General features: G+C 33.6%; 1 long non-coding RNA gene across 1 annotated transcript; it reads right to left on the bottom strand.

Moving 5' to 3' along the window:
* Positions 1–2,083: 2,083 nt before the first annotated feature.
* On the bottom strand, positions 2,084–9,535 carry LOC131250089 (uncharacterized). Its single transcript, XR_009173049.1, has 3 exons — positions 9,434–9,535; positions 9,298–9,351; positions 2,084–2,152 (listed from the first exon to the last, which is right to left on the bottom strand). It is a non-coding gene; the product is annotated as an uncharacterized LOC131250089 (long non-coding RNA).

A 9,535-nucleotide genomic window follows, 5' to 3' on the forward strand; every position in this document is an offset into this window, starting at 1 on the left:
CTCCTCCGGTGACAATTTAGGGTAAAGTTACGAACCTTCCTTGTAGATGTAGACCTTCAAATGAGTTTTCCCCAACCCTAACGAACCCATGTACTCAAGTAGGTGGCGGACGATCCCTCCTTGAAAACGTAACCCTAGGAACGAGTCTGAGTTGAATACATTACAAGAAAGAGGGTTTTTGGCGATGAAACTTTTAGCGACGAAACACATTTTTGTCGCTAAAAGTCACTTTTAGCGACGAAATAAATTTTCATCGCTAAAAGTTCATTTTTAGCGACAAGACTTTTAGCGACGAAAATTTTCGTAGCTCAAAATCGTGGATTAGACTTTCAGCGACGAAAATTTTCGTCACTAAAGGCTCCAAACATTTTTTTTCTTTTATCTATGAAAATTTTCGTAGCTAAAAATCGTGTATGAGACTTTTAGGATGAAACTTTTATTTACGAAAATTTTCGTAGCTAAACATCGTGTATGAGACTTTTAGCGACGAAAATTTTCGTCGCTAAAGGCTCCATACATATTTCAGACTTTTAGCGACAAAACTTTTCGTCGCCAAAGGCTGCAAACATTTTTTCTACAATTTGAATGGATTAGTTTTAGCTACGAAAATTTTCGTAGCTAAAAATCATGAATGAGACGTTTAGCGATGAAAATTGTCGTCGCTACAGGCTGCAAACATTTTTTCAAAAATTTCGATTGTATTACTTTTAGCTACGAAACTTTTCGTAGTTAAAAATAATGGATAAGACTTTTAGCGACGAAAAGTTTCGTCGCCAAAAACTGAATGAATTACTTGTAGCAATGAATATTTTCGTAGCTAAAAATCGTGCAAACAATTTTTTTAAAATTTCCAATAAATTACTTTTAGCTACGAATAGTTTTGTAGCTAAAAATAATGGATAAGACTTTTAGCGATAAAAATTTTCGTCGCCAAAAGGTAAGTGAATTACTTTTAGCAACGAAAATTTTCGTAGCTAAAAATTGTAGATGAGACTTTTGGCGACGAAAATTGTCGTCGCTACAGGCTGTAAACAATTTTTCAAAAATTTCGAATGGATTACTTTTAGCTACGAAAAGTTTCGTAGCTAAAAATAATTTATTAGACTTTTAGCGATGAAAATTTTCATTGCCAAAAGCTGAATGAATTACTTTTAGCAACGAAAATCGTCATCGCTAAAATGGTTAATGAGACTTTTACCTACGAAATATTTTCTAGGTAAAAGTCTCTTTTTTTAAAAAAATATTCCATCTCAAATTTCCTGATATACACCTGTTAGAATATAATTCATCATATTCTTCCTGATATACACATGTTATATAATATATTTCATCACATTCACATTCACATTCACATCCATCTAAACCCAAACTACGTAAATTCATCCAGACAAAAACTACATTTATTCAAACACAAACTGGATCCATCCAAACACAAACAATCTTTCGGAAAAAAAACAAATGAAAAGGGAGAGAACATATGAGAGGTGATCCAGACAAATGAAAAGAAAAACAACCTTAACCTAAACCTAAACCTATAATCTACACTTATAGGTTTAGGTTATAGGTTTAGATTTAGGTTTTAAGTTTAGATTAAGGTTAGGTTATAGGTTATAAGTTTAACAGCTACGGATATTATTTGTAGCTGAAAGTCCGTAGCAATAGACTAAAATTTAAAAGGCTACACCTGTCTAATTAGTGGCTACGGATTTAATCCGCAGCTATATGTTAAATAGCTATAGATATAATCCATAGCAATTAAAACAACAACGGATATTAGTTGTAGCTGAAAGTCCATAGCAATATGCCAAAATTAAAAAGGCTACACCTGTCTGACTAGTAGCTACGGTCAATATCCGTAACTATTTTATACATTAAAAAATTAAATCATTTGTTCATTCAATTACCACCTGTACAATCATTCATTCATTCAATTACAATCATTCATTCATTCAATTACAATCCTTCATTCATTCATTCAATTACAATCCTTCATTAATTCAATTACAATTACAATCCTTCATTCAATTAATTACAATTACAATCAATTATAGTTACAATTACAATAATGCTGGATATCCAAATCTTTGGCTTCATTAGAGAAATGTGCTCGACTTCACCCTGAAATTTCAACAGCTTCGTATATTCCATCATCCTACAAACAGTCATGTCATTCATAAAATGCCCATTGGAGAAAAGAAAGACTGTGAAAGAAGTGCATCACGTATAACCACTTTTTTTTTCTTAATGAATTAAAAAAAAAAAACTCAAAGAGGAATGAAGTTGACACAAAAGAAATGGTCTCACCATATGATTATAGGTTTAGGTTTAGGTTTAAGTTTAAGTTAAGGTTAGGCTATAAGTTATAATTAAGTTTAGGTTATAGGTTAAAGTTTAGGTTATAGGTTTTGGTTTAGGTTTAGGTTAAGGTTTAGGTTATAGGTTATAGCTTTTGGGAACTTGATTATAGGTTAAGGTTTAGGTTTAGAAAATCGGGTTCAGGTTCGGGATCGGGTTTAGGTTTGAGTTTCCAAGTTTAGGTTTAGGTTAGGGAGTTGAGATTAGGATTAGGTGTAGGTTTGGGTTTAAGGATTTGAAAATACATTTAGGTTTTAAGTTTAGGTTTAAGTTAAAGGTTTAAGGAAAGGTTATAAGTTTAGGTTAGGTTTAGGTTTAGGTTTAGGTTTAGGTTATAGGTTATAGCTTTAGGGAATTGAGAATGGGTTATGGTTTAGGGAAAGGTTAGGTTTAGGTAATAGGTTTTGGGATTTGGGAATAGTTTTAGGTTATAAGTATAGGTTTAGGTTAGGTTATAGGTTAAGGTTTAGGGATTTGAGTTTAGGCTATAGGTTTATGTCTAGGTTTAGGTTTAGGGAATTGAGTTTAGGTTATAGGTTTTGGGATTTGAGAATAGTTTTAGGTTATAAGTATAGGTTTAGGTTAGGTTATAAGTTAAGGTTTAGGGATTTGAGTTTAGGTTATAGGATTAGGTTTAGGTTTAGGTTTAGGGATTTGAGTTTAGGTTATAGGTTTAGGTTTAGGTTTTAGGTTTAGGTTTAGGTTTAGGTTTAGGTTTGGATTTTGGGATTTGAGAATGGGTTCGGGTTTAGGTTATAGGTTTTGGTTTCGGTTTAGGTTATAGGTTTTGGGATTTGATAATGGGTTCGGGTTTAGTTTATAGGTTATAGGTTATAGGTTTTGGTTTTGGTTTAGGTTATAGGTTTTGATTTAGGTTATAGGTTAACGGTTTAGGTTAAGGTTTAGATTTAGGTTATAGGTTTTTTGGATTTGAGAATGGGTTCGGGTTTAGGCTATAGGTTTTGGTTTTGGTTTAGGTTATAAGTTTTGGTTTTGGTTTTGATTATATGTTTTGATTTAGGTTATAGGTTATAGGTTTAGGTTTTAGGTTTTGGTTTTGGTTTTGATTTACGTTATAGGATATAGGTTTAAGTTAAAGTTTAGGGAAAGGTAATAGGTTTTGATTTAGGTTATAGGTTATAGGTTTAGGTTTAGGTTTAGGTTTAGGTTATAGGTTATAGTTTTAGGGAATTGAGAATGGGCTATGGTTTAGGTTTAGGAAATCGGGTTCAAGTTCGGGATTGGGTTTAAGTTTGGGTTTTCAAGTTTAGGTTTAGGTTTAGGTTAGGGAGTTGAGATTAGGATTAGGTGTAGGTTTAAGTTTAGGGAATTGAGTTTAGGTTATAGGTTTAGGGAGAGGTTAGGTTTAGGTTATAGGTTTTGGGATTTGGGAATAGTTTTAGGTTATAAGTATAGGTTTAGGGTAGGTTATAGGTTAAGGTTTAGGGATTTGAGTTTAGGTTATAGGATTAGGTTACGGTTTAGGTTTAGGTTATAGGTTTTGGGATTTGAGAATGGGTTCGGGTTTAGGTTATAGGTTTTGGTTTTAGTTTTGGTTATAGGTTTTTGTTTAGGTTATAGGTTTTTGAATTTGAGAATGGGTTCGAGTTTAGGTTATAGGTTTTGGTTTAGGTTATAGGTTTTGATTTAGGTTATAGGTTATAGGTTTATGTTAAGGTTTAGGTTTAGGTTAAAGGTTTTGGGATTTGAGAATGAGTTCAAGTTTAGGTTATAGGTTTTGGTTTTGGTTATAGGTTTTGGGATTTGGGAATAGTTTTAGGTTATAAGTATAGGTTTAGGTTAGGTTATAGGTTAAGGTTTAGGGATTTGAGTTTAGGTTATAGGATTAGGTTACGGTTTAGGTTTAGGTTATAGGTTTTGGGATTTGATAATAGGTTCGGGTTTAAGTTATAGGTTTTGGTTTTGGTTATAGGTTTTGGTTTAGGTTATAGGTTTTTGAATTTGAGAATGGGTTCGAGTTTAGGTTATAGGTTTTGGTTTTGGTTTAGGTTATAGGTTTTGATTTAGGTTATAGGTTATAGGTTTATGTTAAGGTTTAGGTTTAGGTTAAAGGTTTTAGGATTTGAGAATGAGTTCAAGTTTAGGTTATAGGTTTTGGTTTTGGTTTAGGTTATAGGTTTTGGGATTTGGGAATAATTTTAGGTTATAAGTATAGGTTTAGGTTAGGTTATAGGTTAAGGTTTAGGGATTTGAGTTTAGGTTATAGGATTAGGTTACGGTTTAGGTTTAGGTTATAGGTTTTGAGATTTGAGAATAGGTTCGGGTTTAGGTTATAGGTTTTGGTTTTGGTTTTGGTTATAGGTTTTGGTTTAGGTTATAGGTTTTTGAATTTGAAAATGGGTTCGAGTTTAGGTTATAGGTTTTGGTTTTGGTTTAGGTTATAGGTTTTGATTTAGGTTATAGGTTATATGTTTATGTTAAGGTTTAGGTTTAGGTTAAAGGTTTTGGGATTTGAGAATGAGTTCAAGTTTAGGTTATAGGTTTTGGTTTTGGTTTAGGTTATAGGTTTTGGGATTTGAGAATGGGTTCGGGCTTAGGTTATAGGTTTTGGTTTTGGTTTAGGTTATAGGTTTTGATTTAGGTTATAGCTTATAGGTTTAGGTTAAGGTTTAGGTTTAGGTTATAGGTTTTGGAATTTGAGAATGGGTTCGGGTTTAGGTTATAGGTTTTGGTTTTGGTTTAGGTTATAGGTTTTGGGATTTGAGAATGGGTTCGGGTTTAGGTTATAAGTTTTGGTTTTGGTTTAGGTTTAGGTTATATGTTTTTGGATTTGAAGATGGGTTATGGTTTAGGTTTAGGTTATATGTTTTTGGATTTGAGGATGGGTTATGGTTTAGGTTTAGGAAATTGGGTTCAGGTTCGGGATTGGGTTTAAGTTTGGGTTTTCAAGTTTAGGTTTAGGTTTAGGTTAGGGAGTTGAGATTAGGATTAGGTGTAGGTTTTGCTTTAGAAAATTGAGTTTAGGTTATAGGTTTAGGGAAATGTTAGGTTTAGGTAATAGGTTTTGGGATTTGGGAATAGTTGTAGGTTATAAGTATAGGTTTAGGTTTAGAGATTTGAGTTTAAGCTATAGGTTTAGGTTTAGGTCTAGGTTTAGGTTTAGGGAATTGAGTTTAGGTTATAGGTTTAGGGAACGGTTAGGTTTAGGTTATAGGTTTTGGGATTTGAGAATAGTTTTACGTTATAAGTATAGGTTTAGGTTAGGTTATAAGTTAAGGTTTAGGGATTTGAGTTTAGGTTATAGGATTAGATTTAGGTTTAGGTTTAAGGATTTGAGTTTAGGTTATAGGTTTAGGTTTAGGTTTAGGTTTTATGTTTAGGTTTGGGTTTTGAGATTTGAGAATGGGTTCGGGTTTAGATTATAGGTTTTGGTTTTGGTTTAGGTTATAGGTTTTGGTTTAGGTTATAGGTTTTTTGAATTTGAGAATGGGTTCGGGTTTAGGCTATAGGTTTTGGTTTTGGTTTAGGTTATAGGTTTTGGTTTTAGTTTTGATTATATGTTTTGATTTAGGTTATAGGTTATAGGTTTAGGTTTTAGGTTTTGGTTGTGGTTTTGATTTAAGTTATAGGTTATAGGTTTAGGTTAAGGTTTTAGGGAAAGGTAATAAGTTTTGATTTAGGTTATAGGTTATAGGTTTAGGTTTTAGGTTTAGGTTTAGGTTTTGATTTATGTTATAGGTTATAGGTTTAGGTTTAGGTTTAGGTTATAAGTTTTGGGATTTGAGAATGGGTTCGGATTTAGGTTATAGGTTTTGGTTTAGGTTATATGTTTAGGTTTAGGTTATAGGTTTTGTGATTTGAGAATGGGTTCGGGCTTAGGTTATAGGTTTTGGTTTTAGTTTAGGTTATAGGTTTTGGAATTTGAGAATGGGTTCGGGTTTAGGTTATAAGTTTTGGTTTTGGTTTAGGTTTAGGTTATAGGTTTTTGGATTTGAGAATGGGTTATGGTTTAGGTTTAGGAAATTGGGTTCAGGTTCAGGATTGAGTTTAAGTTTGGATTTTCAAGTTTAGGTTTAGGTTTAGGTTAGGGAGTTGAGATTAGGATTAGGTGTAGGTTTAGGTTTAGGGAATTGAGTTTAGGTTATAGGTTTAGGAAAATGTTAGGTTTAGGTAATAGGTTTTGGGATTTGGGAATAGTTTTAGGTTATAAGTATATGTTTAGGTTAGGTTATAGGTTAAGGTTTAGGGATTTGAGTTTAGGTTATAGGATTAGATTTAGGTTTAGGTTTAGGGATTGGAGTTTAGGTTATAGGTTTAGGTTTAGGTTTTATGTTTAGGTTTAGGTTTATGTTTGGGTTTTGGGATTTGAGAATAGGTTTGGGTTTAGGTTATAGGTTTTGGTTTCGGTTTAGGTTATAGGTTTTGGGATTTAAGAACGAGTTCAGGTTTAGGTTATAAGTTTTGGTTTTGGTTTAGGTTTAGGTTATAGGTTTTTGGATTTGAGAATGGGTTATGGTTTAGGTTTAGGAAATCGGGTTCAGGTTCGGGATTGGGTTTAAGTTTGGGTTTTCAAGTTTAGGTTTAGGTTTAGGTTAGGGAGTTAAGATTAGGATTAGGTGTAGGTTTAGGTTTAGGGAATTGAGTTTAGGTTATAGGTTTAGGGAAAGGTTAGGTTTAGGTAATAGGCTTTAGGATTTGAGAATAATTTTAGGTTATAAGTATAGGTTTAGGTTAGGTTATAGGTTAAGGTTTAGGGATTTGAGTTTAGGCTATAGGTTTAGGTTTAGGTCTAGGTTGAGGTTTAGGGAATTGAGTTTAGGTTATAGGTTTAGGTTTAGGTTTAGGTTTAGGTTTAGGTTTGGGTTTTGGGATTTGAGAATGGGTTCGGGTTTAGGTTATAGGTTTTGGGATTTGATAATGGGTTCAGGTTTAGGTTATAGGTTTTGGTTTTGGTTTAGGTTATAGGTTTTGGTTTAGGTTATAGGTTATAGGTTTAGGTTAAGGTTTAGGTTTAGGTTATAGGTTTTTGGATTTGAGAATGGGTTCGGGTTTAGGCTATAGGTTTTGGCTTTGGTTTAGGTTATAAGTTTGGTTTAGGTTATAGGTTATAGGTTTAGGTTTAGGTTTAGGTTATAGGATTTGAGAATGGGTTCGGGTTTAAGATATAGGTTTTAGTTTTAGTTTAGGTTATATGTTTTGATTTAGGTTATAGGTTATAGGTTTAGGTTTAGGTTCGGGATCGGGTTTATGTTTGGGTTTTCAAGTTTAGGTATAAGTTTAGGTTAGAGAGTTAAGATTAGGATTAGGTGTAGGTTTAAGTTTAGGGATTTGAGAATACATTTAGGTTATAGGTTTAGGTTTTAGGTTTTAGGTTAAGGTTATATGTTTAGGTTAAGGTTTAGGTTTAAGTTAAGGTTAAGGTTTAGGTTATAGGTTAAGGTTTTAGGTCATAGGTTTTGGTTTAGGTTAAGGTTATAGGTATAGGTTAAGGTTTAGGTTTAGGTTTAGGTTTAGGTTATACGATATAGGTTTAGGGAATTGAGAATAGGTTAAGGTTTAGGTTTAGGAAATCGGGTTTGGGTTCGGGATCGGGTTTATGTTTGGGTTTTCATGTTTAGGTATAGGTTTATGTTAGGGAGTTAAGATTAGGATTAGGTGTAGGTTTAGGTTTAGGGATTTGAGAATACATTTAGGTTATAGGTTTAGGTTTAGGTTTTAGGTTTTAGGTTAAGATTATATATTTAGGTTAAGGTTTAGGTTTAAGTTAAGGTTGAGGTTTAGGTTATAGGTTAAGGTTTTAGGTCATAGGTTTTGGTTTAAGTTAAGGTTATAGGTATAGGTTAAGGTTTAGGTTTAGGTTATAAGATATAGGTTTAGGGAATTGAGAATAGGTTAAGGTTTAGGTTTAGGAAATCGGGTTTGGGTTCGGGATCGGGTTTATGTTTGGGTTTTCAAGTTTAGGTATAGGTTTAGGTTAGGGAGTTAAGATTAGGATTAGGTGTAGGTTTAGGTTTAGGGATTTAAGAATACATTTAGGTTATAGGTTTAGGTTTAGGTTTTAGGTTTTAGGTTAAGGTTATATGTTTAGGTTGAGGTTTAGGTTTAAGTTAAGGTTGAGGTTTAGGTTATAGGTTAAGGTTTTAGGTCATAGGTTTTGATTTAGGTTAAGGTTATAGGTATAGGCTAAGGTTTAGGTTTAGGTTTAAGTTTAGGTTATAAGATATAAGTTTAGGGAATTAAGAATAGGTTAAGGTTTAGATTTAGGTTTTGGGTTTAGGTTTAGGTTTTAGATTTTAAGTTAAGGTTTAGGTTTAGGTTAAGGTTGAGGTTTAGGTTATAAGTTAAGGTTTTAGGTCATAGGTTTTGGTTTAGGTTAAGGGTATGGTCCCTGCAAATACAGATATAAACACGTCCATCCGACGCAAATGCCAGGCCCTTCCAATGCTGTCCATAAAAAATGGACAACTTCATCATGGTCATAATAGCGGTTCCCTCTTTCCAGGAAACCCTGCTCTTCCGAATAGCTCCGACGCACATCCAGGTCTGCTCCATTAATTTTGATCAAATACATAAACACGGCCTGTCCAAATGGCTAGGCCCCTCCAATGCTGTCCATAGGAAATGGACAGCTTCATTATGGTCATAACAGCGGTTCCCACCTTCCAGGGACCCCCGCTCATCCGGATAGCTCCGACGCACATCCGGGTCTACTCCATTAATTTCGAGCAAATTTAATGGAGCAAATACATAACCACTTGGTCCCAAATACTTACTTTATAAAAGAAAATCTCCCATGTTTTCTCAAATTTTCCATTTCAATCTTTTTTAGCCCAAATCCACGTCAATGCATGAGAATCATGCATAAACATGGATTTTAAGCAAAATACAGGAGAAAAATTATAACATAGATATCATGCACACAATATCACATAATGTATTGTTTGATGAACTACACATGTGCATTCTTGACAAGAGACGTACCAGATGCTTGAATCTGAAATATGCAGCTCCAACCCTCCCACATGCAACATCCACCTGAAAGAATGCGCATAACCGTCATGCTTGAGTAATCAATATAGGAATGTACAAGCAAAACTATAAAACCAGAGATACTCACTGCATTTTCAAGATCTCCTCCATAGTTGACGATTCATTCTAAAGCCCTTCTCCCTCCTCCTTTACCCGGGCTTAGGACCGGCAATGCAAGGAGTTGCATTGG

This window comes from Magnolia sinica, chromosome 6, assembly GCF_029962835.1.
Source record: "Magnolia sinica isolate HGM2019 chromosome 6, MsV1, whole genome shotgun sequence".
NCBI lineage: Eukaryota > Viridiplantae > Streptophyta > Magnoliopsida > Magnoliales > Magnoliaceae > Magnolia > Magnolia sinica.